Raw genomic sequence first — 15,177 nt, forward strand, 5'->3', positions numbered from 1 at the left:
GCACCTTCCCTTCATCCTGTCACTACCATGAGGTCACACTCTGGTAAGCCTTTGCAGGGTGAATTACTTATACAGTTTTGTCTCCTGTCATTCCAGTTGAGGTCACCCTAGGTCAAACAGCAGACAGTCAGTGTTCAATGACAAGGACAGCCAAGATCTCAACCCCCTAAACTGACCTCAAATACGGAAGCCATCTCATCCCAGAGAGGCCATCGATTGTACCCTTCAGATCTGGGAGCTGACTGAGCATGTCCTACTGCCCGCCAATGAGGCTTATGGGGTTGTTTGTTACAAAGCACTACCACGGGAATAAATAACCAAAATGGCCAGAGAAGGGATTTTAAAAACTGGAGCATGCTATAACTGTATGACTTCACCTGTGTTTCATTGCACAAGTTGGACTTTCCTTTCTCTGCTTGTCTCTTTGCTCTGGAAAGTAACCGGAAGGAGCTGTTATTTTACACACACACACACACACACACACACACACACACACACACACACCCTATACAGACATTCTTGTGGTGTTCCACTCAATTGAATCCTGAGAGTAGAGAACAGAAAACTACAAGTTTTATACCCTCCCTTCTGTCCCTGTCTTCCTCTCCCAATCCATTTATTTTAATAAAAATCCAATGACTACTCTAAATAAGCAAGTCATATCTGTTTGAGACGAGCTTCCTGCTGGTGCCAAGAATCTGCCTCTTCAACAGTCGAGGCAGACCATGTTTCCTCCTTCAGATGCAGCCCATTTCTGCTGCCACAGGCTGCTCCTCCATGCTTGAGCCCCACCATGTCTGCATACATGCATGGCTTCCACGCTATCTATGGCCACTTATCTAGCCAGTTGTTAAGGCTGCATCTAGCGGCCTTGTGACTCCATGTCACCTCAGTTTCCTCATTTGCCAAGTGAGGACAATGATGATGATGACATAGTCTCACACACTTGCCTGTGAAATTTTAGTGATGTCATTGTATGACTCCAACTCAGCCTTGGGTTGGAGTAGAGTAAGCATTCAGTACGTGTTAGTTCCTGTAATTGCATACTTGGGAACATGGAAAAGGAAGCCCTATTTAGTGTGTATTTCCTGCTTGGTATCTCCCACAGTTTTAAACACTCTTTTTTTATTTCTAGGTCTTCTCATGTATTTATGGCATTTCGAACCTCATGGCAACTCTTAAGGAAGAGCGTGCTATATTCCCACTTGATGGGTGAGGAAACTGAGGCACAGAGAATTTAGAAAACCTACCCAAGAACATACAGCTACGAGGCCATTACATTGTTCTCTCCATTTCAGTTATTCATCCACCCTTCTCATTGCGGATCTCGATCGCAACGAGAGCTTAGCACAGCTCCTGGCACACAGACCGACACAGGGATGGAGGTGGCCGGAGGGTGGTCTTGTCTCACTCAGCACACCCCTTTGAGGCAGGGGTCTGGATCGCCTAATCCTGCACCTGCTGCTATTGAATCAATGGGCCGGACAGATGGTGCTTTGACGAGGAGGCAAAGGCTGGTTCTCAGCCTGGCGAGCCCACCCTGGGCTCTCTCTGCACATGCTGTCCTACATTACAGTTCGGACTCAAGATACAGGAAGCCGAAAGGCTCTCAGCAGCCTCAAGCAGAGCTAGGAGGTGGGGCTGCAGTTCAGTGTAGAAAGTCGTATTTAATAATGCTATCATGCTACCCTGTACTCGTGGAGCTGGTGTGACATCCCGCATTTGAAAAAAGCGACAACCTTCAATTGCTGTGCATAACCCGTGTCTGGCATAACAGTGGCTCCTGGCCCCAGAACACCCACATTTCCTGGTGACAAGCAGCATACAGGGAGCAGGGGACTGATGGCTTTGTGCAAAGTTGTCCTCGTGGGCCGCTCCAAGCCCTCTGTAGTGCAGTTGTTCTATCCGCCTGTCAGAGTGTAATTTTCATTAAATATTAAAGAGCTGTTTGCTAAAATAATGTCGTCATGGTAACAGAGTTGGGTGGGGGTGTTGGAACAGCCTAGTGAGGCCCAAATTGCAGAATATTAATCAAGTGCTTTGCACTCTGCAGTAAGCACCCCCTTGAGCTATCTGGTGACAATGACTCTGGAGGGTCCAGGAACGTGGAGTTTGCAGCTGTCGGTGCCAAAGATGTGGGCTCTCATGAGGTCGTGGGGCTAAGTCATGCCTGTTGGATGGATGGACGGATGGATGAACAAATGAATGAATGCCAAAACACATTCTAGCTGTTTAGGTCAGAGCTGTTTCTGACAGATCTTCTGTTTTTCATTTGCCCTTTTACTGTGGAAAGGAGTTTTTTGCCAAAGTTGGCCGGAAAAGAGCCAGGAAAGCAAATCAGGGGTTGGGTGGCGGGGCTTCATATGCCCTTAGAGAGCTAATGGCAGCCACAGGGAGGCAAAGTAAAGAAGTTTGGAACCAGGCTGCGAGGGTCAAATCTTGGCACTGTGTACTGCAAAGAGTGACCTGCTCCCCCAAACCTGTATTCCCACATATGTTGGAGGACCACAGCTGTGCTGGCTCTACAACTGTGGACGGACGAGAGATTCAAGACAATGCCCTTCAACTCCCGATACCCGCTTCACCACTGCTGGCCCACTACTGCATCACAGCTCTGGCTGCAAGGGTCATTGAAGTCACCACTAAGGGACGATTTTTAGGTACGTTCATAGTTGAGAGAACCCAATGGGCCCTGAACATTGTTCAGGATCTTTCTGAAGTCAGTATGTTCTTCTTGGAAGGGACCAGATGGTTGTCAAACACCATCGTCTGGTTTGGGAGGGCAACCACCAAAAAGGTTGTCCTCCAGGGTTATGATGCTGATAGGTGGGGCGTCTAAGAGGTGTGGCCTAATGGGAGGTGATTAGGTCATCGGGAGTGCCACCCTTGGAAGAGATCAGTGTAGTTCTCTCAGGGCCTCTATGAGTTCTAGGGAGAGTAAGTAAGGTGAGAAAATAAGAATAAGCCTGATTCTCTCATCTCTGGCTTCCTGTCACACTGTATGTCTCTTCTATGCATGCTCTTGCCGTGACAATACCATCCACTAAGAGGTCAAACGGGTTAGGACGCTTGATCTTGGGCATTCAGTCTCTAAAACTCTGAACTAAATAATCCCCTTTTCTTTATACATTCCTCAGACTCAGATTTTCTGTTACAGCAACTGAAAATGGACCAATATACAATTTCTATAGAATAATAATTCTTTTTTTTGTTTTGCAGTGATTTTTTTTTATATATAAACACACACATTTTTAGCTCACTTTCCACATACAGAGACACATCGCAGGCTGGCACCTGCCATAGCTCCTTAGCAGGAAACGCAGGAAAAGAAGAAAGCTAAGTGAAAGGCTTCCACTTCCTTCCTTTACCCGAGATGCTAAGCGGAGGGGTATTGGACATGGAGCTTCACCAGGTTCCCTGGAGCCTGCGGCTGGCAACAGACTTTGGAGCAGGGTCAGACACAGGAAGAACCCCAGCAAGGAGACAGCAGCGATGATGCACACCCATCAACAGACCCCTCACAGCATCTCTGTGTTTGGAGAACGAACTCAGAGCAAGTAACTGCTTTCCCCTTTCATCCTCTCCCTTTTCTGCCCACAAAGTGTCCAGGACTCAGCTGAATACACACTCTGCACACAACCGCTGTCAAACATTTGCTCTTCATCCAGGCCAGCAGTTTCCAAGACAGGAAAAGCGCCATCCCAGAGCCCCCTCTAAGACATGTGGTTCTTAACCTGTGAGTTTGGACCGCTTTCGGAGTCAAATGACCCTTCCACAGGGGTTGCCTAAGATCATCAGAAACATCTTATATTTATATTACAATTGGTAACAGTAATATATAAATTATAATGAGTTATTGGTTATAGTATATATAGTTATGAGGTAGCAACAAAATAATTTTGTGGTGGGGGTCACACAACATGAGGGACTTTTTAAAGGTCACAGCATTAGGAAGGTTGAGAACCACGGCTCTAGGGCCTAGGGAATGCTTCCCAGAACCGCCCTGAGGGCACAGCAGTTGGTCACCTGTACTCTGCTCTGCAACTTGGATCCCACTCCTGGGGAACATCCTCATTTGGGTCTAGAGCCCCAGTTCTCTCCTGTCCAGCAGGTAGGGGTTTGGTCACCTGAGCATATGGGATAAGTCTTGGCCCTGCTAAAAGACCCAAGCTTCTGGAAAAAGCCATCTCCATATCTCTGGTGTCCACCTCCTTGGGCCTTCCCACTTATGCCTCCTGTGGACTCTGGGAACTGGGCAGAGGGTGGTCCCTTTTTACATGGTTCCTAGGCCTTTTCTTCCACTTTGTGCAGTCAGGATCCTGGACCAAATCCTCTGAGGGTGTGCCTAACAGGGAGTTATTCGGAAGTGCTATTGGGAGGGGGCGGCAGTTGAGACATCCCCCAGCAAACCTCCCATCATGCTTTGCATCCTGTCTGCCCGTCACGCTCACCAGGTGTTCAGGATTCACAGGGACACATGAAGGCTGCACCACACCAGCTGGTGACATCAGGGCACAGGAGAGACCCAAGCTCATCTCACTCAGGAGCCTCTGTGATGGCTGCCGGAAGCAGAGCATTGCTGTGTGCTTAAGTTGGTGACCTCCTCCAGGCTTCCTCAGACCTCCCTATATCCTGTCCCTCAAAGGTTCTAGGCCATCACAGGAGAGAGTGCCCAACCCTGCTCCATCACAGCCTGTTGCTTCAATGTCTTCTGGGGACATCTGTCCAGCTTCTCCTTGAACTCTGCCACTGACAGGGAACCCACTATCGACCCGAGTTTTCCATGCATTTGCACATATCTCTTTGGTCAGGGAGCTCTGCTTAGGCCAAGGCATCAACAGCGTCCCTCAGCCTCCCTGCTCCTTCCGACCGGGGCTAATACTTTATCTGTGCAAGAGTGGCTTTGCCTACTGACCGAGCCAGGCAGTATGTACTCTGTTCTGACCTTTTTTCCCCCCTAAACATAACTCTAAAAATATGCCCTTGGCCTGGAAGTCTGAGTTGCTGTCATCTGTACAGGGAGGGGCGAGCCAGTCACCTGCAGGCTCATGGTATGGAGGGAAGCCCTGGCAGGAAGCCAGCAGACTTTGAGAGGTTCACACCTGGCAGCTTGGCTCGGTGCTACGTCCAGGTGCCCGTGGATGGAAACACAGTTGCTGGGTTGCCTTTCCCAGGCAGCTCCTACCCTTTGTGTGACCACAGCCAAAGACAGCATCACTTACCAGTGTCTGCCCCGTATTGCTTACATCCTGGGAGTCTTGCAGCCTGATGCCCAAAGCAGCCAGTGCACGGAGACCTATGAAGAAGAGAATCTTGGTGTGAGAAGCAGGGCAGAATCACTGGGCATCCAACTCTCTTTCCTAGCAGGCCTGAGCCACAGGAAAACTGGGATGGAGGTGGGACGATAAAAATGAGCCCATAATATAAGGACCCAGGTGTTCATCAAGGCAATTTTACAATCTCTAGACTTTGTGGCAATTCTGAGCCAGAGAAAGAAGAGTTAAAAAAAAAAAAGACCCCAAACCTGGGTGAGTCAGCAGTCTGTGGCAAAGAAGAAATTTTAGGAGGGTGAAACCAAAGGCAGATCGCTTGGGTGCGGAAGGGGATTTGGGCTTCTGTAGCCTCACCTAGAGTCTCCTTGAATCTCCCCTGCCTGCCACCAGCAGCGGGTTGTCCAGGGCCTCTTTTTGGTACCAACAAAGGGGGACGCTCAGTGCTCAGGCCTCAAGCGAAATAAAACAGAAGGCCCCAAAGCGTATTGAGAGATTCCTGCCAAACACACCCTGTGTGCTTTGAAAATTCCTCTGGAGAACTGGAGCTGGCAGAATAGGGCGTGTGCCCGGCTCTGCTGATGTTGTTCCCAACAGGGCGAGTTGTGGCCTGGGCCCCCCTGGGGCTCTGCAGCCAGCCAGTGGGGGTGCCTTATGAACATGCGTGGACTCTCTCCCCTGCACTCCATATCTAGGCCCCTCAAAAACCCATTTGTTTTTTTTTCCTGTTTCCTTATGAACCTCAGGTGAATGGAAGTTTCTTTTCTCATAGGGACGACTTTTGACTGGGGTGAGGAGGATCACCTACGTTACACTGTAGGCACTAATATCTACAAATGACTTCAATGTGTAGTTCACGGTGCTATTAAATATTGAACACATACTCATACACACATTCATACACACATACACACTATGTTTTATTGATGTCTATCTGGTATTGAGCATAGAATCAGGCACATACAGGTATCAAAAATGTTTACTGGCAAAGTAAAATGGTCAACCTTTAACATCCTACATTCAATGTGTGTGTGTGTGTGTGTGTGTGTGTGTGTGTGTGTAAATGCACCTGACGTGGGTGCTGGGAGTCAAGCTCTTCTGGAAGAGCAGCAAGAGCTCTTCACAGTTAAGGCACCACTTCAGCTACGCCAAGTTGCTACGCGTAAGAAATAGTCTAAGAGGGGAAAGGACAAACAATTGGTTGTGAGAAAGTCTGAGCACATTGAGTAGTGGAAGGTGAGAACAGCCACTACACTCCTTTGCTGTCTGGATAAAGGTCACTCCCCTGCCTCGTGATCCCAAGGCTCCTGCTGTCCTCTCCCCACCCTATCTTGTCACACTGTGTTCTGACTTACTGATGTCTTCCGGCTCCCTATGCCCTGGTCAGCACTGTGGCTGGGCTAGGTCACTCTCTTGAATGTTCTGTCTCCTTCCTACACCAGTTACTACCTGAGTCTGACAGAGGTATTACACCGACCTGCATACAACTGTGTTTGCACTTACTATTATCGACAGTATTGTTATCTTTCAAAATTGAGCAGGCAGCCACTTGAACAGAGTAGCCCAGTGATTTGGATGGGGTCTCACTGGCAGGGACTCTCAAGGCAGGAGAGGTCCACAGAATGAGTTCTGTGCTCTGGTTTATAAAGGAACACAGCTCCACACCTTCCTTCAAGAGAGACATTGGTTCTGACCAGTATGGCGGATGGCACAATGCTTGGAGACAGAAGGTGCTGGCCTCGAGTCCACTACTGCCGCTCTTGCACAGCCCCTTCGTCTTCTATGATCACTTCTTTCTGGTACCTCGGGGGCCACATACACAGCCCACCTCCTCCTCCAGTGTGGGAGGGATGCTGGGTGGTGGTGACTGTGTATGAATGACCGAGCTCATTGGGAGACTCCAAATGAAAGACTGTAGTGCCCTCGGACCTCCAAATATGCACCTTTTCCTACCTTCCTGGCCTGCCTTACTGCATCGACCCTATGGGGCAAAATGCTACTGAGAAAAAAAAACATGCAGACGGAATTTTCCTCACGTGGCTTCCCATTTTTGCCTTTGGACCTAGTCAAGCTGCTTGGCACTTTAAAGACAGGGGTACTTTAAAGATTTATAGAAGAGAGACACCCTCTGCTGAGGTAGCTCATTTCACGTTCATTCAGCAAACACGTTCCTTGGCAGTAAGAAACGCTGATCAGCTAAACGTGCTATTACACCCTGAGGCAAAAGCATCATACAGAGAAGAATGGCACAGAGGAGAGAGCTCTGGGCTCTGTCTGCACCCAACCCAGGTTAGAACCAGGAGCAGAAGGTTGGTTTCTGTGGAGCCTCAGCTCGGTTATCACTCCACAAGCTGGAAGTGTGGACCTAAAAGGCCTGTTCCAGGTGCTATCCCACGTCACTCACAAGCACCAGCCCTCAATCCTGAAGAGCATCATCACTGAGAGTGCTGCCCACCAAGCCACGGCTCACGTTTTCTCTCTTCCCCACAACTCTGATGAAGAGCTGTTCACGTACTCATCTCATGGATGGCAAGCCAAGTCTGAAGGAGTTGGAGCTCAGGCCTGACTGAGTCATCCTTCCATCTTCCTCAGTAACTGTCTCTTCGACCTTGATCCTGTGCCCAAAGTTCCTGGAATACTGGGTCATTCTCCCACCAGCATCTTCAACTCACATCCCCTAGAGGAGGGCTAAGTTGAGAATCACCCTGAGATTCACAGATGCAGCTTGACATCTTGACAATGGATGAGAACTGAATCATACCCTAGAACTGATTTGCATTTGTTTGAAAACATTTCTTTCAGAGCTCGGGAGATAGATCAGCTGGTAAGATGCCCGCCATGCGAGCATCAGGACCTGAGCTCCATCCATAGCCCCTGTGCAGAAAACCAAGGGCTAAGATGACCCTGTAGTTAAAGTTCTTGTCTTGAAAGCAAGGGGACCAACGCCGAGATCCCAGAACCCGAGTGGATGCTGGCTGCATGTGGAGGCTTGTCTGTGAAGCCTTAGAAGGTGGAGACAGGATTCTTGGGGTAATCAGTGTTCCAGCTCTTGTATTGACCAGGAGACCCTGCCTCAGTGAATAAGATGAAAAGATGGATAACATCAACTTCAGGTCTACACACACACACATGCATACATATGAACCACATACATGAAACACACACACACACACACACATATATACACACATATCACATACATACACCTGAGAAAAAAGGCGGGGGAAGTCATGCATAGTGGTGCCTATGCTTGTAATCCTAGCACTGGGGAGCTGGAGACAGGAGAATTATTAATTGGGGCTCACTGCTCAGCCATCTTAGCTTAACCAGTGAGTCCCAGCAAGAGCACCTATCTTAAAAACAAAGCAAGGTGGTCATTGCCAGGCAGCCTATACCAGAGGCTGATTTCTAGCCTCCACAGACGTGTGTGTGCATATGGATGCACATATGCATAAGTATACCCCTGCAAAAACATGAACCTATACACGTAGCCACAATGGAGAAAGGAGAAATTTCTCTTCAGAGCTGTCAAGTGCAGTCAACACTTGATACGCCCCACACCAGGGAGCGGTAAAACCATTTTGTTCCAGGCTGTTTCTCTGTTCTCTCACTATTTCTTTACAGGGGCACAGACTGCAGGCCAAGTTGTGGATCGGGTGAACCCTAGCTTCACCAGAACGGGGACAAAGCCATTATTGTGCTGATCTTAGCACAGTTCAGAGGGGCCAAGATTGCAAAGAGGCACATGAGGCCACCACAGATTGAGGTGAGTTCTGAGAGACATGCAGCAGACAGGGCATGAAAGTCCTGCCAAGGAAGGAGTGGGTGCCTCGTGTGGGAGAGAGAGCCTTGGAGGTAATCAGTGTGGCACCTGAAAGCCTTAAGTAAGTGGAGAGAAGGGAGGTCACCCACGACGTGGATTCTGTGTCGGAGTCCAGGCTCGGGGTCTGTCAGAAGTGTCTCTTGATTGGAAAGCTGTCTCCTCTTTATTTAGGTGCCCCATAATTTGAGAAGCTCTGCCCAGAATTCTGAAATCTCCAGAACCACAGTGCTGTTTGATTTATGTAGGGAAGAATTCTCCTGGCTCAAGCCTCCTTTTGTCTGGTCTGGGGCTTCTGGCTCCACTGTGGCCATTGGCAGGTGTGTGTGTGTGTGTGTGTGTGTGTGTGTGTGTGTGTGTGTGTGTGTGTAGGAATGGGTGGGGGCATGAAAACACCCCTGATTACAGCTCTCCACACTGCTGGGAGACTGAGAAGCCATGCGGACCTTGAACCTTCACAGGAGACAAGAAAGTGAGCTGGAAACCCAAGCTCCTGGGGCGGGCAGTGGTTTCTTTCTTTAAACAAACAACTCCAACGGAGACAGCATCAACTGGGAAATTTTCCAGAATCTTCAAGAAGCAGGAGCCAAAGATGGGTGACGGAGGTAGATGGAGTGCAGGTCTCCAGGTAGTCATGACATGCTAGGACTTGCAGGCATCCTCCCTGGGTATACCTGTCTCCCTCCTGGCTGTGGACCCTGATTTCTTTGGTCCACTGAGATGGTATGTTCCTGGCTAGAGACTGACAGATGGTGTCTTTTATTCAAGAGCTTTGTGGCTGGAGACAAGATGCTTTATTCTGTCATCTACAAAACTAAATAGGGTGGAGATGAAATTGTATTATAATTAGGTTTGTGATTCTAAGTGTTCTGCCCCCTCATAGCTACCACTTTAACTTGGGGCACCTAATATGCTGACTCTGTTCCCTTTCTTCTGTACACCCCTTATTTTGGGCCACATTTAACAAAAATCTGGGCTTCCAGGGGCACGAGGTAAACCCACAGAAATTCGATTGTCCTACGAGCGAAAGAGAGTGGGTAGGGATGAGAAAAGCTGCTATCTGTGGGGGTTTCCCCAACTGCTCTCTCTTTCCAACCCTTTATTAAATATCTTAAGTATTACTTGCCTTCAGGGTCAAAATAAAACTGCCAGAAGTTTTCACTTTACCCTCATAAATGATTTTTACTAAAGTTATTTTTTAAAAATATGTGTGTGCAAGAGCACAAAAATGCTGACTCATAGCTGGAGAAGTTTCTCTCTCTCTCTCTTTCTCTCTCTTTCTCTCTCTTTCTCCTCTCTCTCCACAGTCCAAATTTGCTCAGTCACATGAATTGAGTAAAGAGTGCTTAATGTAGCGGGGACCCCCCCAAACTGGGGAGGAGTTACACTGAAGTCTCAGGCTTCATTCACCCTTTCTCCCTCCCCCATATTCCTGGCCTTGCTCTGGGCAGAGTTTAACCAGGGGCACACTGCACACTGGCGAGCACACACACATAGTAACTGTAGGGAATGCAGGGCCTGGAAAAGATTTGGCAGCAAGCCAATGCCAAACTTGAACTTCAAGGCAGCACAGTATAGTTTTAAAAACGGAAATACAATTCTGTGTCGAGGACCACCCAAACTGAGCAGCTCCGCAGATGTTGTCGAGCATCTGCTGGCCACTGAAGGAAGCACTCTGCCTGCACGGCTCCTTAACTCATCTCAGCTGCTCAGGCAGGTGCCACGATGGTCCCTAATTTACAAACGAGGACACCAACTAGCTCAGCTCTCACACCATACAAGGGGTGGAGCTCACAGCCCGCCGTTTATTCTAAAAGGGCAGAACTCTTCCGCATAGGAGAAAGGTTTACTCCATAAATACCCCTCCAACGAATGCTTCAATCACAAACATGGCATCGGGTGTGGAAGGGAAGGCTGGTGGTGGATGTGGGAAGACTGGGGTGGGGTGGGTAGGTAGGGGGTGGGTGGGTAGGGTGAGGGGCTGGGGAGTTGGGTTGTTGGGGGGAGCTCGGTTCTTGCTTTCAGTGAGTTTAAGAGAGATTCCAGAGAATCTAGAATCTATGCACGAATAAAGAAAGTGAAAGTATCCACAGTGGAACCATGAAATGGTGTGGCAGGGAGGTCCTGCCAAGGTGACAGTGCTGGCTAGGATGACTATAGGGCTTTGCAGTAGAGGTACCATTTATTCTGGTAAAGGAGTCAGGATTCGAACAGGAGGTGGGTAGAGGAGAAGATCTTGTTTCCTAATGGCGCTGCCTCTTGGAGTTCCCAACTTGGCTCTGTGTTAGCGTTCCTCTCCCTTAGGTGGAAATGTCTTTCCTGTGGTGACCGAGCCTCCATGGCTACCAGGAGAGAAGTGCGGGCAGAGAGGGATGGGGAAGAAGGCATCTGGGGACCAGAGGGTCTGGGGAGTGGGGAGGATGTCAGAGTGAAGTGGAGAGGCACAGACCTGTTTAGGGTGGAGCTCCAACCTTGTGTGTGTCTGACTGGCTCTGAGAAAGGGCCTGCATATAAGACTTCACCTTGTCCTGCCTAAAAGGCTGGAGGTGAGGGAAAGGTTTCATGGAACCTTGGAGAGCTCCCAATTTGTCTCCTCTGTAGATGAGGGCCAGAGAAGCTTCATTTGGAGAAGTCCTTGGAGTTGAAAACAGTTGTGGTATGAGGGCTCAGGTAGTCCTCCCCCACTCAATTCTTACGCACTCTGTGAACTTCTGAGAAGTCCAGGAGGCTTCGGGCATGGTATGAGAAGAGAAGAGGAGGTAGGCATGCCTCAGCTGGTCCAGGGGTTGCAGTCCACCCTACCTCAGCGTCTTAGCAAGTGATGGGCCCTGAGAGTGACAGATCAGCTCTCCATCCAGGGACCCCCAAAGGGACCCCTTGCCCCCTGCCCGGGAAGTTTCTGGAAACCCATGACTAGTTCTCAATGGCCACAGTTTTCCCTGACAAGATGTACATCTGGTAGTGACTCACACACTGGATTTGTGCCCGAGGCCGTACATCTTGAGTGGAGAGAACATTCTCTTGGACTGACAACCTGCCCACTCTACAGGGACAATGGAGGCTGCCTTTGTCAGCCAACACTGATGTCATCCAAATGGCGCTTGGGCCTCTTTGCCTGGCTTGTCCTAAGATTTCGGTGTCCCTCAGATACCAGATAACCCCACCCTATCACCATCGTTTCTGCTGCAACAGCCTCTTCCGGCCCCAGCCCTCGCTCAGTTACTCATTTTTTGAAATCTCATTCAGTTATGGCTTGCATCTCAGTCCTGTTACAGACTGGAAAGGGTGGCAGACTCAGAGGAGGCCATTGGTACTAACCACAGCAAACACAATGGATTCCAGGGCTCGATACCAAGTGTGCTCACCACCAGCTCTTACATGTACACTCCCCCCCCCCTTTACCTGGAATTCTTTGCCTGAGGCTTCATATTGCCATTAAGTCATGTCCCCAGCAAGGCCTTCCTGACCTCTCCTTCCACCCTCCTCCCTTAGCCCCTGTCTATCAGTTTAATTTTACTATGTCATATAGTCCAATCTCAAACTACTGATTTGTTCATTGTCCAAATAGTGGCTTGCAGGGTTATCTGTCACTGCAGTAACAAAAGGTGCCTGAGAAGAGCAACTCTGAAAAGGGAGCAATCCAGGAGCAAAAAGACAACCTCCATGCAGAACGGGAGAAAGCCTGTCAACTATACATCCAACAGGGTATTAGTATCTAGGATCTATCTAGGGCATTGCTATCTCCAAAAATTAAACACCAAGGACAATCCAGATCATCAGATCAATAAGCAGGCCATTGAATGAATAGGCAGCTCTCAAAAGAAGAAATACAAATGGCTAATAAATGTTTGAGAGAACAAAAATAAACGCACAACCCAATTAACCATCAGGGAAACGCGGGCTGCTTTTGAAGTCTATCGCACACTAGGCAGAAGGAATATATATAAGAAATACACCTTGACGAGGTGTGGGGAATGTGAAACCCTTCTATTCTGCTGCTCTCTTTGGTCTTCTAGGAAATAAGTGGCTGAGGGGCCCATCAAACTTAAATTTATCTGAAGAATAGCCCATGATTTGAACTGTCAAGACTTTCTTCATGGACCCAGTGATAAGTAAGATACTTTCCACCAAGTCAAATTGCCAGGAAGGATCTTGTCTCCTTTCCCCCAATCTGGGCATTGGCAGGCAGAAAAACACATGGGGCCACAATGAGCCCCCAGGAGTCCCAAACTCATGGTTCAAGTTTCAGTGACAAATATGTTTTGTTGGTCTGGCATGGTGTGTCAGAAGGCCCTTGGGAAGGGCCATGCTTTCTGTGATTTTGCCTTTAGCTGCTCTCCCCCATATTGTTGTCCTGTATCTCTCAGACACGTGAGATGTGTTAAGGTGCCTGTCGTACTGTTTGACAGCCACAGAGGCTGAAAAGCAGGTTATGGGAGAACTTGGGGAGAGGAAACTGTATGGAGAGGGTGGGTTTTCCTGGGACGTGGAAGATGAGTGGCTGCAAGTGTCAGGGCCACAGCAGGATGTCGCTGAGCAGGCTCAGCAAGGTTGCCGGAGTGTGGGGAAGGAGAAAGTCAGGGCATTCAGCACAGCAGAAGCAGTGGGCACACAGGGTTTGAATGCCACATCAAGGAATCTGGAATTCTCCTATAGGGCCCAGAGCAGCAGATGGCACCCATCAAGGGCTGGTCTGGCCACTTCTTAGCTGTGCTATTTTGTGTAAAGTGAGGGTTTGGGGTTTTAAGTACCTCCTGCATAAAGTGGGCATCAGGAATGCTATGCATCCCGAAGGATATATTGTGAAGGATATATTGTGAAGATGACAAGGAAATCAAGAGGGAGGAGTCCCCAGCACAGTCCCTGGCACACAAAAGGACAGTTATCAGTTATCATCACAGTGTCTTCGTACCCACGGAGGTGTGGCAACAGTGGAGGCGGTGAGGATAATGGAAGACTGAGGTGATTACAGTGACATAGAAAAAGGCCTGGGAACGGACCCAGGAAGTAATCCCAGGAGGTAGGAAAAGATGTGACCTTAGACTACCTATTCCAAGTCAGTTCTCTGTTTTCTAGTCTCTGTTTCCATGCCAGGGGTAACAACCCTGGGCTTGTACACACGGTCTCTGTGAATGAGCCAAGGAAAAATGTAAGGCTGAAGTCAAGACACTTCGAGTTTCCTTCCCCTATAGAGCAGTGCTCAGAGGGGAAGCTGGTTCCAGGTTTCAGCAAACCATGGAGAGAAGAAAACGTAAGGGCAGTAGTAGCACAGCACGACCCAAGTGAGAACTTGATCAAAGGGAACCGCGGCTCAGACCTTTCCGCCTAGCATCCGCAGCCACCCCTGGCTCATCCCGTTCCATTCACACCAATGACTCAAAACTCCCACTACATTCTCAGTCTCCCAAAGCATAGGCGTTTCAGGCTGGGAAGGCTGATCAAGTACATTCCCCCCAGTTCACCAAGCTGAGAGTCACAAACCAGAGCGATGTGTTGTTACAATGTGTCCTCAGCAGACAGCCTGACTGCTCGCCTCTAGCTTGATCTGATTGTAGATGCCAGGCTTGGCAAAGTTTCTGAACTTCTTCTGTGCCTGCTATTAACTGGGGCTCCTAGCTGTACTTTCTCCCAGTAGTGGCTTGGGGAATTGAACCAGTTATAAGTAGAGAGTGCTGGGAACATCCCAGATGCCTGATCAGATTAAGGAAATAAGAGTTGCTGTTCTTGTTTGCTAACACAAGTTATTTTAGTAGTGGAGAAAAAAGCGACTTAGTCTAGTCCAGCGCTCTTTGTGCCACCGGATGTTGGAGTATTTGATTTCCAACAATAAGCCATCGCAGGCACAGAGATGGACTGGTCAGTTCTGGCGATAAAAGACACATTTGTGTAGCTCAGAGTAACCTGGATCACCAAGTTCTGCTGGCGACTGTTCTATGAAGGGCTGCCTTTTAGATGACTTCTTCGCCATCTCAAGTTGCGTCCTCCAGGAAGGCAACAAAAACATTGTCTCCAAGGTTTTAAAATCGAAGCAGGAAGCAGAGAAATGGGTGTGGGAGATTTGCTTAGACCCCGAGGCACAGCCGCCTT

At 48.8% G+C, this 15,177-nt stretch overlaps 1 protein-coding gene across 3 annotated transcripts in view; it reads right to left on the reverse strand.

Annotated features, from left to right (window-relative positions):
• The window catches only part of Zhx2 (zinc fingers and homeoboxes 2), a 131,032-nt gene that overhangs the window by 59,080 nt on the left and 56,775 nt on the right, over positions 1–15,177 (reverse strand). For all 3 annotated transcript variants that reach the window (XM_075960992.1, XM_075960993.1, XM_075960994.1), the window contains one exon: positions 5,223–5,296. The gene's annotated coding sequence lies outside the window, so the exon portion shown is untranslated. The remainder of the gene's footprint in view (positions 1–5,222; positions 5,297–15,177) is intronic.

Source organism: Microtus pennsylvanicus, chromosome 2 (genome assembly GCF_037038515.1).
Source record: "Microtus pennsylvanicus isolate mMicPen1 chromosome 2, mMicPen1.hap1, whole genome shotgun sequence".
Lineage (NCBI taxonomy): Eukaryota > Metazoa > Chordata > Mammalia > Rodentia > Cricetidae > Microtus > Microtus pennsylvanicus.